Genomic DNA, 15,287 nt, shown 5'->3' with positions numbered 1-15,287 from the left:
CACAGAGCCCACGTGGGTGTGCATGGGAGCTTCTTCTTCTCCAATCAGGGGAGCTCTATTTTCATCTCTTTGGTATGTTGCTGTTCTAAGCAGCACTTCATTTAAAGAGAAGAAGAAAAAGAAAAAAACAAAAGGAAACACATCTACAGCGAAAACAATGCATTCAAGAAGTTTCCCACCAGCTTACTTTGTCCTCTGGCTCGTTCCTTCAAGCTCTGAGGGAACAGAGGAATAGACGGCCTCCACCAGCTGGGTTTAGTGACTGCCCATTTCCAAATGGTTCCTGGTTTTCTGGATTGGAATCTCTGTTTCCGTTCGGCCTCTTTGAGGTCCTGTGAAAGGTGGGGAGAGGAAGGGGCTTTGATTGGGGGGTCCGCAGAGGTCTTGGGGTGCCAAGGTCACAAGCAGGCTGGCCTCCTCTCTGGACGTGTACTGTGGGCACCTCAGATGCCTGCCCCTCACCCGCCCCCCCCCCCCCCCCCCCGTGCCCGAGCATCTCCACGGTAGCCAGCCCAGGTGCACATCTGCTCTCCGTGGAAGCGGGGGGCCAGCCCTTGCTGCCCCTGGGTCTCAGTTTCTTCATCTGAAGTGAGGAGACTGTGGGCCTGAAGGGTCTCTCGGCCCCTTCCAACTTCAACACTCTAATTGCTTCATTTATTGAGCTCCAGCTGTCTGCAGACGGGTGTCTGGGCGGGGGGAGGGGTGGATCCCATCCCGGGAGGAGCAGCCCCTGAGCCTGCTGCCTCTGGCCGGCCTGGGGATGGCAGGGCTCAGAGTGCACCCTGGGCCCCAGGAGGACCAGGTGCCAGGCCCAGCTGCCAGGCTGCCATTTGAAATGTCTCCTGTTGGTAGCACTTCGGTGAGTTTCAGGTCTCCTGGATTTTGTGCGTATTTGATTTGTACCTGAAACCTTAGTTAGCTAGCTCCGTTTCTTCGTTATGGGAATCTTAGTGCCTGAGGCTGAACCTGACCATGTCTTTCCCCAGGTAAAACCCTTCCATGGCTTCTCACTGCCCTCAAGACAGTCCAAGCTCAAGAGGCCAAGCTCTCCCACCTGGGGGCTCTCTACCCTCCCCCCCTCCTCCAGACACACAGACTGGACCGTGAAACGTCTCTCTCCTCTCTAGAGCCTCACATCCTCTGCCTGACACACTCTGCCTCTCCTCTTCTTGTTGCTTGCTAAATGTCACTTCCTCCAGGAAGCCCTCCCTGCCTAATTGAGCGACTTTAGTTCACACTCAGGCTCACCCCGTCTTTCTCCTTTGTAGCACTCCTCATTGTAGTGAGCTAAAAAAAACGCCTGTTTATCTGATCCGCACCCCTCCCCCACCCACTAGAATGTGGGCTCTCTGAGTGCCCCCCTTTTGGATTTCCCTGCCTGTGCCAGGCCCAGTGCTGGGCACCCAGGGAGAGCTCTGGAAATGACTGCTGAGTGAATCCTTGATTGGCAACTGTATGAGCCGACATGCAGTCTGTTGATCCAGGTTGCTAACCTGGGGCCAGCCAGGGCTGCCATCAATGCGCCTGACCGGGTCACACAGTCTGGGAACCCAGGCCCAGCCCCATCCTCTGGCCTGCAGGCTCTGCCTGGAAGGAAGGAAGGGGTTAAGTGTTTCTGGCGGCCCCGTGCTGGGTCTGTGGCAGTTCCCCCTTCCGGGGCTGCAGCAACCGAGGTTGGTGAGGAATGTTTGCAATGCAGAGCTAGGAGGGAGGGCGGCTGGTGGAAGTGGGGGCCTGGGGAGGCCAGCCGGCCAGGCTCCCCAGTTGAGCAATCGCCCAGGCCCAGCCGGTTCCTGTAACTCCTGCCTCTCCTCCCTCTTCCCGCCCTGCCAGCTACCTCTTCCCGCTGCCTGCCGGGCAGGGGCCACGGCCTGTACTCTAGGGCCTGCAGTGAGAGGTGGAGGGACAGAGGCCCAGAGAGCCTGGAGGCCGGGGTGAAAGGGAGGGGCTTCCAAGGAGAGAGAGAAGGAGTGCAGTCAGCTCAGCCACCTTGGCCCAGAGAGCGTAGGGCTTTTGCCCAAGGTCCCTCAGGGAGACGCCACCACCGAACTGGGCCACACCCTGGATTCAGACATTCTGGTTCCCATGACACCGGCTGCACCTTGACACAGCATGGAGGGCACTTTGCCACTCAGATGGGCAGCTCTGAATCCCAGGGACACCTTCCCAGCCGAAGGCAAAGACCCCCCGGCCCTGGCCTGGCTCTTCACTCAGGGCTAGGGTCTCAGAGAGGATGGTGGCTCTCTCTGGGCTGGGTGCACCCACACCCCGCCCCGCATCACCTCCCCAGCAGCATGCACTGCCCAGCCTGTCCTGGGGACACCGGTCACCTCCATTCCTTCCCTCGGGAGTGTGGAGGAAGTGGATGAAAGCCAAGCTGGTTCTCAAAAGCCCCCCTCCTCCTTCCTTCTAGTTCCTTTCAAGGAAGAACCTTCGTGAATTCTGAATAGCGTGTTGAGTCCAGGCACAAAACTGATTTCTTTCTTCACAAGCACACAGCTTCTTTGGGGGCAAGCAGCATTCCCTGACACTGCAGAATGAGCTGCTTCTGTGGACAGTATTTACAAGTGGCCTCTGCAGTCATTCAGGCCCAATTCGTACCCCGCTTCCACCACCTTCAAGCTTTGTGGCTGCGTACCTGAGTCTCAGTTTCCTCATCTGTAAAGTGGAATTCAGAGAGAGGGTGGGCGGAGCAGCAGAACCACGCTGGTTCTGTGGAGACTCTGGGCCACTTGCCTTTCCTGGTCCCACAGATGTTCAGTCTGTTTGGGGCTGGCTCAGGTGTGCCCCAGCAGGGCCCCGGGCTTTGCCTAAGCTGCCCGGGGATGGTGGTGTCAGAGCCCTCAGAGGTGCCACCTTGGCCACATCTGGCTAGCATCGGCAGTGGATCTCCTGGGACCCACATCTCCAGAGGGCGGGGTAGGTGATCCACGTGAGCTAGAAATTCCTGTGAGAATCAGACACCACGTTTATAGGGTTTAGAGGTAAAGAGGCTTGTAGGAGGAGTGGCGTGCCAAGCCATAGCGAGGAATTTTAACCCCCCAGAAAACACCAGTAATACCAAGAACCCTCTTACACGCTGCTCTGCAGCTAAGTCCTTACAGTGAGCCAGACAATGACACCTGCTTTATTCCAGCGACACGCCTAAGAAGGAAGAATATTGATCCCCCTTTTTTTCAGGAAACAGAGAGGTTGATGCACTTGCTCAAGGTCACACAGCTTGTAAGGAGCGGAGCCTGACTTGGCACTCAGGCCTCTGCCCTCCAGAACCTGTGCTCTTAGCTGATCTCTTCCACACCTGGCTTGGGATCCGGGCTCTTCACAGAGATGGGCCACCTTGGGTCAGTCATTAAGCCCCAGAGCCACCAAGTGAGAGAAGAAGCTCCAGCACCCACTGGGGATGGGGGAGGCGCTGTGCTAAGTTATCACTACCACTGGGTGAGCAGAGCTCAGAGGGGCCAAGCCTCGTACTCCAGGGCACACAGCCCGTCCAGCCAGGACCCACTCCCAGAGGGACTGATGATGCCTTCCAGTCCCCTGGTCCCCTGGCTCTCTGTCCGCGAGTCCTCCGAGGCCGTGGCCGGGAAGGACCCCCAGAGCCGACTGGGTTCCGCGGACAGATGCCGGCCGCCCCCCTCCCAGGGCCAGTGGGCTGCGAGGCTTCGCCACCTCCTCCCGAGCAGGTTTCCTTTAAGAAACCAGAAGATTGATGTCCTGGCAGGCTCGCACGAGGAGCCCATCCAAATGGTTTGCATGTCTGCATTTGTTACTGCTACGTTTAATATGTATGCAAATGGCGCCGGCTGCGCCGCGGCTGCACAGTCACACGCGGCGCCCCATTAAAGCGCCGTCCGGGCGCGCGCATCATTCGAGGCGACGGGCTCGGCGGCCCTGATAGATGGGTGCGGGGACGGAGACAAATGACGGGCTTTTGTAATTTCTTTCTCCGTTTTTCCGGGGCGGGGGCGGGGGACGCGGCTCAAACCTGGAAACAGCAGAGATTTAAATATATGCAATATTGCTGGGGGGGGGGGTTGGGGGGGTAGAAACCTGAACTGGGAGGGGGGAGCTCAGTGTTCTCCTCCGTGGGAGTCGGGCTGGAGGCTGGAGTGGGGAGCCAAGCCCCCACAGTCACCTTCTGGCAGAGAGAGCGGCTTTGCTCCTGATAAGCAGGCGCGGTCCTATGGGAAGCGCTGCTTCAGCCGCAGAGAAAAGGAAAATGCTGGTTATTTTCAGCCCGGTTACGCCCGAGAGGCCACTGCCTCGAGTTTTTCCCATCCCCCGCCCCACTTTCTTTTCTTGGGCTTCCAGGGCTTATAACTTTGTAAGTATGATGGATGTCATTTAACTCTCACACTAGCCCTAAGAGGTGGATCGCACCCATTGTACAGATGGGGAAACTGAGGCTCACGGGAGCCAAGTCCTTTGGGGAGGGTCGCAGAGTGAGTGGGAGGTGGGGTGGGACTCCCAGAGCGGTATCCTTGACCCGCCCCCCCCCCTCAGCCCTCGGCCAGCTCTTGCTCTGTGGAGTTTGCTCCCAGCCATGGGGGATGGGGCAGGTATGGAATCTGCCCAGACCAACCACCCCCCAACACCCCCTGCTCTGCAACCCTAGCCCCCGTCAAGGGCCCTCAGCATCCTACCTGTCCCCACCTGCCTGGTAACACAAGCCCACGTCCGACTGAGCCTGAAGATTGGGCTCCAAACTTCCAACTGTTTCAGCCTAAAATTTGAAGTGTGCGTTTTAAAGGAATCTTTCCTTATTTCTCAGGATTTTAGGCGACCCGGCAGCTGGGGGACAGTCTGGAGGATCATATGAAGATGGAAACATTTCCCCGAGGAGGCTCCAGCCTAAAGAGAGAGCCATTCTGGAGCAGAGAGCTCAGACCAACTAGAGACGCAGTCGTGTGTGTGTGTGTGTGTGTGTGTGTGTGTGTGTGTGTGTGTGTGTGTGTGTGTGTGTGTGTGTGTGTGGGGTGGTGTGTTGGGCTATGCTTGTGTGTCATTGTGAGTGTTTATCTGTTTGCCAGTGTGTGCGCATGACAGTGTGAGGGTGGGATTGTGTGTCCGGGTACACACGTGCGTGTCAGTGTGCATGTGTGTGTGTTGATGTGACACGCTGAGAACGCTTGTCCTTGGGCTGGCAAGCAGCTGGAGTGTGAATTTCCCTGAGGGTTTCCAGGCCTCTTGCCTCCCCGAGCCCCGTCCCAGATCTGCTCCCCTTTCCAGCGAAAGCCTCGGCTGTTTCAGCTGCAGAATGGGGGTTAGGACACCCCACAGGCAGCTGTGAGGATCCACAAAGGCTGAGCCCCCCTAATGCTCTGCATAGATGAGGAAGTCTTTGATTATTGGGGGATGGGGTGTAGCCTGTTGCCCGATGGGTTAGCCTGGGAATTCTGGGAAGGAAACAAGGGGCACGAACAGCTGTCTGGAGAAGCTCTCCCTGTGTGTATGTGGGTGAGTGTGACGCCCCCCCCACCCCTTCTCCCTCTCCCACCCCTCCCCTACTTCCCTCTCCTTCCCCCACCCCACCCCCACTCTTTTCCACTCTTCTCAGGTTCCGGGTACCCTGGAGTCTCTTGGGCCCTCTCTCCTGGAGTTTCCCGCCAGATATCCCCAGGGCCCACCCTCTCCCCCCCAGGAGTCCTCCCTAACCACCCACTTCCGCCCCTTGCCCTTGCCACCTCCCACATCCCATCTAGTTGCTTGTTTGTTTCATTTTGTCTATATCATCTATCCCACAGGAACGTGAGCCCTGGGGGAACCTAGGACCCCCACGCAGGCCAGGCTCCTTTTTCCAGGCTCAGACCCTCCCTCTCAACCGGTCTCATTCACCCTGAGGCTCACCCTGCGTGTCTGTGGATCCCAACCAGACGCTGACCCCACGTCCCAAGTCCTCCCCCAACTCGTCTATATTTTGGGACAGTCCGCCCTTCTTCCAGGCCTCAAGGTGTCACCTTCCCTGAGCTGCCCCAACCACAATCACAGCACCAGTGGTACTAACGGTGATTGTTTCCTGTAGCCTATTTGCATCACCGCATCAAGAACGTTCTTTCATGGAGAACCATTTGAATGGACCTCAGCGCGGCCCCTCTCTGAATACCACCTCCCCTGGGGCCCTCTGAAGCGTCCTGTAGAGCATCCCATGGCCTGGGGAAAGGGTGAGCCCTGGGCCTCACTAGGGCCTCCCCCAGACCAGTTGGAGTAGACGGTAGTCGCTGGGCTGTTGAAATAGACAAGGGAGAAGATGCAGGAACCGACGCATGCGCGGCTTTGGCAACACATCTTAGCGGGCGTCCTGCCCCGCGTTCCCCTGGGGGTCCGCACCTTCACCCCCCAACTGGTTGGGGGGCCGCTGTGTGTGGACCGGCTGAGCCAGGCCCTAACCCCGGGCAGGGGGCCACATTGGCTTTCGCCGATGTTGCTGACTGGGCTGAATGTGCGTCTGCATCTCCCGCAGCAACCCGCCATTACTCATGGTTGGCATTTATCCCCAGGCAAGGGGCGACACTTGGAGCAGCCCGCAGCCTCCTGCGTGTTCTGAGGAAGGGGTGGCCGGAGGCTGGGCTGCGAGGAGGCGCAGCAGGAGCTGTGGGCAGCTGCTCTGAGCTCAGTGACCACGAGCTGAAAAATTAGGGCACAGGATGAAGCTGAGGGTTTTCCCAGATTTGTTCGTGTAATGAGTGGAAAAGTCTTACAAAGGTATGAACGTTAAAGCCTATTTCGTTATGTAGGTAATGGATTGTCTTCGTTGAAAAGAATCTGAGTTTCCCAAGTCAAGGAGATTCTGGAAATTAATAATTCAATTTGATGAACATTTGGGGGGCCCCTGGGTCAACCCTGTCCTTGGTGCTTGCACGATAATGGGGAGCAAAACAGTCGTGATTCTGGCCTCACAGAGCTCACTTGGGGAGGCTGACATTCCTCAAATAATTTCACATTTCAGTACTGTGAAGCGCTATGCAGGGGTGGGGGGTGGGTACGGAGCTGTGAAGGCCAAGGGTTCCCATGTAGACAAGGAGTGGGGATGTCCAGGAAGGCTTCTTGGAAGAGGTAATGTTTGAAGTGAGACAGAGCCTTTTCGGAGTTAACCGTGGGAGGGATGGGCGTGGAGCGGAGTGAAGAAAGCACATTTCAGGCAGGAGGAAAAGCATGTGCAAAGGGCCAGTGGCAGAAAGGAGTGCTGGGTGTTTGAGGGACAGGAGGCAGCCCAGGTGACTGCATTGTGATGAGTGAGGGGAAGAGGAGTTTGGAGATGTCAGCAGGGACCAGTCCAGGCAGTGCCCACCAGTCCGTGAGAGCGTGGTGGATTTTCTCCTGCCGGCAATAGGGAGCCATGGACTGTTTGACACAGGTGGGACCCGATCGTACCTCTGGATGTGGATGACAGTGAGGATGATGATAATGCTGGTCATTAAGGGAAGTGCTTAGTCAGCTTACTCTGTGCCAAGCACCATTTCAGCCATTTTACAGATGAGAAAAGTGAGGGCTGGGAAGGGAAGTGGCTTATCCAAGGTCACACGGCTGGCACACGGCAGAGATGGAACTCAGACTGAGTCTGTCTGGCTCCAAAGTCCCTGACCTTGTCCCACACACAAAGCTGCACTAGACTAGACGTGGAAGGACAAGGGACAGGCAGATGACCAACCCCTCTCCCCCCCCCCACCTCCCTGTAATGCTGCCTCCTCTGTGCTCTGTGTCCCCGGCCTGGGTGGGGACTCTAGGTCACAGGATCAGGTGAGGCTGGAAAGGCCGAGCTCAGTTCCTGCTCAGGCCCAGTAGGGGAAGTAGGGGGTTGCAACGTCAGAGGCTGAGGTTCTGGAGAAGTTGGGACCCCAGCTGGGGTGGGCACAGGTCATTAGGGCACAGGAGCACGGCACCACGCACCTGTTTGGGATTCGAGGACTTTGAGATGTGGCTACGATGTCCCCAGGACTGGAGCAGCACCCCGGCCCCCTGCTTCCTCCTCTGGAAGCAGGTCCAGGGGACCGCACCAGTGGCATTAAAAAAAATCCCATTCCCTCAGTGACCATCAGGAAGTGCAAATCAAAACCACAATAAGAGACCACCTAAGACCTGTGAGGATGGCTACTACCAAAACTCAGAAAATAAGTGTTGGTGAGGATGTAGAGAAATTGGAAGCTTGTACACTCTTGGTGGGAATGTAAAATGGTCCAGCCGCCGTGGAAAACAGTATGGTGGGTCCTCAAAAAATTAAAAATAGAATTACCATATGATCTAGCGATTCCACTTTGGGATATATACCTCAAAGGATTGGAAGCAGGGTCTCCAACAGATATATGTACACCCACGTTCCCTGCAGCGTTATCCACAGTAGCCAAAAGGCGGGAACAACCCAAGTGTCCATCAACAGATGAATGGATAAACAAAATGTGGTACATACATATAATGGAATGTCATTCAGCCTTAAAAAGGAAGGACATTTTGACACATGCTTCAATTTGGATGAACCTGGAGGACATTATGCTAACTGAAATAAGCCAGACACTAAAGGACAAATACTGTATGATTGCACGTATATTGGGTATCTAGAATGGGTAAATTCACAGAGAACGGTGGGTGCCAAGGCCTGGGGGGAGGGGTAAATAAGGAGTTCGTGTTTAATAGGTACAAAGTTTCGCAGGATAAAAAGGGTTCTGGGTCTTCCCTGGTGGTCCAGTGGTTAAGACTCCACGCTTCCACTTCAGGGGACAGGGTTCGATCCCTGGGGGGGGAAGTAAGATCCTGCGTGCTGCAAGTTGCGGCCAAAAAGAAAGAGTTCTGGAGATGGCTGGTGGTGGTGCTTGCACAAGAACGTGAATGGACTTAATGCCACTGAACCGTACACTTAAAAATGGTTAAGGTGACGCAAGAGGGAAGAGATATGGGAACATACGTATACGTATAACTTTGTTATACAGCAGAAACGAACACACCATTGTAAAGTAATTATACCCCAATAAAGATGTTAAAAAAAAATGGTTAAGGTCGTGAATTAAAAAAAAAAATCCTTATTCTAAGCTCTCCCAAGTTGTCAACAGTGGGCTTTCTTTTAAGTTGTGTTTATAAGAGAGAAAGTAAAATACCAGGTGGCAGTTGTCGTTAGAGCAGTTAAGAATCACACATGCTGGGGCTTCCGGGCCAGTGACCTTACCTTCTTGAGCCTCAGTTTCCTGCTGGGGAAATGGGGATAATGATAGTGCCTCCCTCCTGGGGCCACTGTGAGGATTCCGTGATATCCCCAAGGTGGCCCAGCCAGCGGCCAGTGTCCAGCAAGCACTCCACACCAGCAGCCCTTAGTATTGGCAGATACTCCTCAGGCCTTTAGGGCTTGGGTCCATTAGCAGCACAGGCCCTAGTAAGAGGAGAAAAGCCCCCTCGCCTCACCACACACATGGGGAAACTGAGGCCTGGTGGAGTCAAGGGACCTGTCCAAGCTCTCTGGTACCCCTTGAATAAGAACGTGGTTTTCCAAATGTGTGTCAGTTAGCAAGGCTAGGTTGCTCTGCAGTAACAAATAAGCCCCACATTGAACCGTCTCAACACAACAAAAGTCTGCTGTGAGTCCAGGTGATTCTCCAGGGCAACTGTCCTCCGTGTGAAAGCTCAGGGGTCCACGCTGCCTCCGTCCTGTGTCACCTCCGTCTCTGGGTCACTGAGACAGGGAAAAGAACAACACATCACTTCTTCCCACAATCCGCTGGCCAGCAGTGGTCTCATGACCCCGCGGCAAGGGTGATGGGTCCTGAGAAGGAGAGGAGAACTGAGGGTGGGTGAGCACCAAAAGTTTCTACTCAGCGTCCTAGTGGGAGGAAGGCCAGCGGATGGCTTTCCTAGGGAGTACGTGCTCACGGTGAAGTGAATCAGAGAAAAGGGTTTAAGGGTAGAATTATTCTCCCTCCTACCCAAGCCCCCAGCTCCCTTCCCAGGGCAACCACAGCTACGTTGACAAGCAAGGTGTGAACCAGGTGTCCTTCCTGAAATACCGACGAAGGCCTATTGCTCTTTTCACTCCTTGAAGGAGCAGGCAGGTGTTTGTTACAGCTCTTTGCTCTCCACTGGGCAGTGCCTTCCCATTATGTAATCAGTCCCCCTGGATGGGTGTCTAGGCGCTTTCCAAAGTTCTCCTGTTATAAACAGTGATGCAGTGAATTTCCTGTGCATTTTCCCTTTGTCTCCCGTGTGAGGCTTTCTGTGGTCTAAATTCCTAAAAATGGAATCTGTTGGTCAAAGGGCAGGTGCATGGGACCATCTGACAGCTCTTTGGTGGCAGGTGCTGCCTCCAGGGTCAGGAGGGGCTTTTAAGAACAGTTGCTAACGGAGCTGAGTTTTCCATCCCAGGGCGTTTCCAAAGAGGACGGCCACCTGGGGTTGGCCTACCTTCCATCTCGCCAGAGAGGCCCCGACAGGTAGAACCCCCCACCACCACCGGCCCCAAGGTGGGGCCTGCTCTGAGCTTAGGAAGAGTCAGTGTTGCCGATGGTGGGTGGGGGATGGGGAGGGAGGCAGGAAGAGGGGATGCCCTTCCCATCTCGGCTCTGCGACGCCAGTCCTAATACTGGCGCTCTTGCCATGCCCATCTTACAGAGAGCAAACACTGCCCGTGGTGCCCAGAGAGCGGCCTCTGAGTCACAGTCCCAGCCTGAGCCGAGTCCTCTTGGGTTCCAGCTCTTTGCTGGAGACCTCATGGATCCGCTCCTTACTGGCTCCTCTCAAAGGCACTCGTGTTCCCCCAAGAGCTTTCTTTCCGTGAGTTTCTGAAACTCGTCTTCTCTTCTTCGGGACTCACCAGGTCTGGTTCTTTGGTTCCTCGGGTTGCGGAACAATGAGCCTCTGACGTTTTCCCTTCGTTGTTTTCATATCTGCTGCATCTTTTTGGAAGAGTGTCTTGGTATTTACAGAGTTTAGTCTTGTTGACTTTAAAATTTTTTTTTCTCTTTTGGGGTAACATCACTGTTGTTTCTGGAAAAAAACAAAACACCCTTCTTGTAAAATATATAAATAAATTCAAGCAACACCGAAAGCGACAAACAAGAAGGGAAAAGTCATCAATACCCCTCACCCAGAGATCCAGAGATGACTAACTATGGTTAACGTGCGTGCATGAACGATCTCCCTCTTTCATAGATTCTAAGCGTTTCTAACCACCCCCTTTAATGATAATGATGAAAATCTCTAACTTTCTCGCTAAAGGTGGGGTGTATGAGTCACTGGAGTGGGACTGAAAGTCGGTATTAGTTTCCCCTCCCCTCCCAGTTCCCCCATCCTTCATCCACAGCCATGCCTGGGCCTCCCCTCCCCCCTCTGCTTCCAGTTTGGAAGCGGCGGGTCCAGCTCCAGGGAGCAGATCCCACAGGGTTTGGAACCAACTGGGCAGGGGCTGACGACTTCCCCACCTGCAAGGAGAGTTCCATTCACTCCACACGGGAGCCAGGATTTCATTCCTTCGCTTCCCAGACACCCAGAGGCTGAGACCCGCCCCAATTTGCCCAGTTGTGCCTTCAGCTGGTGGAAAAGTGAGTTTGACCCTCTGCTCTGTTGTTCTGTCTCCCATCCCCCACCCACCATCAGCAACACTGACTCTTCCTAAGCTCAGAGCAAGCCCCACCTTGGGCCCGGGGGGTTCTACCTGTTGGGGTCTCTCTGACAAGGTGGAAGATAGGCCAACCCCAGGCTGTTTCTGTCTCACCTCCCTCCCGAGGGGACCTCCATCTCTAGGGAAGAAGGGAATGCCGCTCAGGACTAACCAGGGCCTGGCCTGATTGGGGGCAGCGTGGTGGCAGCCCCAGAACCTGGTCCAATACAGACGTGAGGGATGTATGGAAAACAGGCTCCTGGAAGACTCGCAGTCCTGCTTTGGGGCCTCTGGGAGGCACAAGGGCTCTGGAACTTTAGGGACAACTCCATCGGGGAGTGGCAAACATGGCTGTCACCTGCAGCGGGGATAGAGGCGCCCTGGCTGAGGGGTGGGTACGTGGAGGACATGGCAGTGCCCACAGCAGGACCAGCTCTGTCCGGGGCCGTGGCTGTTTTCTTTCCTGAATATATTTGAACAGCTCCTCAGATCTGTTCCTGAGAATCTGTGATTCCTCCCGGGGCCCAAAGAAACCCCTGGGGATGGCTTGACACTGACTGGAGCAGGACGGGGGCAGGAGCCAATGACACGCGCTGGGTGACCGTGCTGCTTCTTCAGGGCAGGGCAGTCAGTGTCAGAAGCCCGAGTGTCCTAGTTGAGCCTCGTACTGGCTGTGTGACCTTGGGCAAATTAGTGAAGGTCTCTGAGCCCCAGTTTGCGCGTTCACACTGCGGGTATGACGGCACCCACTGGGTGGGCCTGTCTGAGTGACTGAATGCAGTGACCTCATAAAGGATTCTGGGCCAGAGAGTCCTGGGAGAAGCCTCTTTAGCTGCAGTTTTGTTTGTCTGCTCACCCTTGGGGTGGCAGCCGGGGGAGAGCCAAGTTACGTAAGTGGGGGCTTCAGGAAGCCGCAATTCTCCATCCCAAACGGCTTCTCACTATTTACAACAGTGGGTTTCAAACTGGTTCTTCTCATGCACCTGCCCACCTCAACCTTGGGCCTTGTTCCTTCTCAAGACAGATCCTGCCCAAGTGATTCATACTGAGTGAAGCAGGAGCCCACCCTGGCTCTCTTTGCCCCCTTTTCCCAATGCCCCTTAGGGTCTATCAGAGGCTTGAAAGCCACTGTTTTAGGCCAGCGAATGTGTCACCGGTCACAGGATGTGGGATAATTATCCAGAGGGGGGTCATTTTCCCAATGCATTTCTCACTGTGCTTATGGAAAAGACGAAGAGAAGTCTTCAGATCAGAGACCGGTGTTTCTGAAGGTCCTGTCGGGCCTGAGGTCACTAGGCTGGGGCAGGCTGGACAACTCTGATCCCAAGGGCCACCTTCCCTCCGGGCAGCACTGACCTGACGTAAGATGTCCCCGTGGGCAGCACAGGGAGCTGGGTGAGGACACCCTTCTGTGTCGCCAAAGCGAGAGCACCCGTCAGCCACTGTCCAGCCTCTTGATCTGAGGCAAGTCCCCGCTCTGAGCTTCAGCGTTCTCATCTGTAAAATGGGGCAGTAGTCACTGCGCCCTAGATGAGAAGGGTGGGGGGAGGCTGAAAGGAGCTGTGAGGCTCCGAGCACTGCTCCTGGCACCTAGTGAGTCATGGACCAGTGGCGCTCATCACTGTCAACAGCAGTAAACAGGGCTTCCCTGGTGGCGCAGTGGTTGAGAGTCCGCCTGCCGATGCAGGGGACACGGGTTCGTGCCCCGGTATGGGAAGATCCCACATGCCGCGGAGCGGCTGGGCCCGTGAGCCATGGCCGCTGAGCCTGCGCGTCCAGAGCCTGTGCTCCGCAACGGGAGAGGCCACAACAGTGAGAGGCCCGCGTACAGCAAAAAAAAGAAAACAGAATCCTAAACAGGCAGGGGCTGGAAGGAACCTTGGAACTCTTTGCCCCAGAGGGAAAGGTCAAAGGCTAAGGTCAAACAGCAGGGTCACGAATCAAACTCAGGACCTGACACCCGGGCCTCCTGGCCCAGAAAGGGAAGGCCGCCTTCCACCTGCAGCATCACACGGAGGAAAAGGATGCAGATCTCTGAAGAATCCCCAAAGGTTTGCTCCTGACTTCTAGGCTGGTGTCGGTAGCAGGGAAGGCTCTGATCTGCCACCTACCTTGGTTTCTCTGGTGCTGACTGCTCCTTGCTGGGAGAGAAGAGGTTCCGGCCCTCTTTCCTATTGCTGTTTAGTGCAGGTGACCTGGAGGCTGGGCGGGGAGGGGGATGGCTGGGCACAGGACAACTGCCACTTAGCCGCTAACGTGTGCAGCAGTTCGCAGGGGGAGGGCCCTTGTCCTCTGTCAAGGGGAGGGAGGCATCACAGCTCAGTTTGCAGGTGAGGAAACGGAGCCTGTGCTCCAGGCCACAGACTGAGAGTGGTGTGGCCCACTGTGACCGGGTGCTGGGCGGGCTTTTCCCCACTCCTTGACTGGCTTTAGGAACTCACATCATACCCTGAAGACTCATTCCCCTGTTCCTCCTTTCTGCCTGATCAGCTGTGGGGATTGATCAGAGGGGCCTTGAAAACTTCTAGACTCACAAACGGATTTGAGAGCTGGTGTGGCCCTAGAGAACAGGAAGTTAGTCTTTGGCCCCATCCCACAGAGCAGAAAACTGAGGCTCAGCAAGGTCCCCTGGAAGCAGTGTGGCCTCTGGCTCCAGCCGGGGCCCTCCTGGGACGGCAGCCCCCTCCTGGCCCAGCTTCCACCTTCCCCCCAACTCCAGCGTCCCCAGTCCTCTGGAGGAAGATTTCCGTGGTCCCGGTTGGGGGTGCCAGACTGCCAGCGACGAGTGTTTTTTTAATCCCAGCCCCGCTGACTTAGACGATTATTCTTATTTAAGGCGGGGAGGAAACGCGAGAGCGTGGCAGCCGGTCACCTCCGGGCGGCGGCCCCTCCCCGCCAGCCTCCGGTGCTCAGCTCCAACTGGAGCAGGAAGGGGAGGGGGAGACGGGAAGCGGGAGGAGGGAAGTGGGGAGGAGGGGAGGCGGGAGACGGGAGAGGGGTTAGAGGGGATAGGAAACGGAGTGGGGAGAAGAGGGAGGAGGAGGGAAGGAAGGGGCAGGAAGGAGAGGATTAGGGAGGGGGGAAGGGGATAGACGGAGAGAGGTGGGGGAGGGGGGAGGAAGAGGGTGGGGGAGGAAGACGGGGCGGGGCGGGGGGGAAACACAGAAAGCCACACCCCCCTTGACAGCTCCCTAAGCAGTTAGGAGAGAGGGAGATACACAGATGAATAATTTACTACGGAAATGCAAAAAGAATTTAGAAACTCTCATTTTATAAATATTTATTTTCACAAGTTTGCCCCCTCCCGACTCTCTCCCCCTGGCTGGCCCTAGTCTTTTCTCTTTGGGGGGCCCCGTCCACCGCCCCCCACCCCCCATCTCTATGCTGACCCTGCCTCTCCCAAGATCTCTCTCCCTGTCTCTGTACACGGCTGTGACTGTCTCTCTCCATCTCTCTGCCTCTGTTGCTGTGGCAGGGGCGGGGGTGCGTTTTCTTGTCACTGTCTCTTTTTTCTCCACCTCCATTCTCTCTGCGGCCTGTGTCTCTCCCTGCCAGGGTGCGTCTCTGTCTCTGTCTCCCTGTCTCTCCCTCTCGCTGCGCTGTCTCTCCATCTCGGGTATCCCTCCCCCGTCTCTGTCTCCCCAGTCTCTCATCCAAGGACCCCAGCTCCCGCCCGCAGGAGTGGGAGGAGCCCTTTGAAGGTTCAGAGGGG

General features: G+C 55.9%; 2 long non-coding RNA genes across 2 annotated transcripts; one reads left to right on the top strand and one right to left on the bottom strand.

Moving 5' to 3' along the window:
- The first annotated feature begins 3,828 nt into the window (after positions 1-3,828).
- LOC137227358 (uncharacterized) lies at positions 3,829-8,973 on the top strand. Its single transcript, XR_010944821.1, has 3 exons — positions 3,829-3,933; positions 4,772-5,457; positions 5,745-8,973. It is a non-coding gene; the product is annotated as an uncharacterized lncRNA (long non-coding RNA).
- Positions 8,974-9,506: 533 nt separating this feature from the next.
- LOC137227357 (uncharacterized) lies at positions 9,507-14,642 on the bottom strand. Its single transcript, XR_010944820.1, has 3 exons — positions 13,687-14,642; positions 10,790-10,962; positions 9,507-9,745 (listed from the first exon to the last, which is right to left on the bottom strand). It is a non-coding gene; the product is annotated as an uncharacterized lncRNA (long non-coding RNA).
- Between the last annotated feature and the right edge of the window lie 645 nt (positions 14,643-15,287).

Source organism: Pseudorca crassidens, chromosome 7, assembly GCF_039906515.1.
Source record: "Pseudorca crassidens isolate mPseCra1 chromosome 7, mPseCra1.hap1, whole genome shotgun sequence".
Lineage (NCBI taxonomy): Eukaryota > Metazoa > Chordata > Mammalia > Artiodactyla > Delphinidae > Pseudorca > Pseudorca crassidens.
Note: the sequence above shows the minus strand (reverse complement) of the source record. Positions and strands in the feature narration are given on the sequence as shown.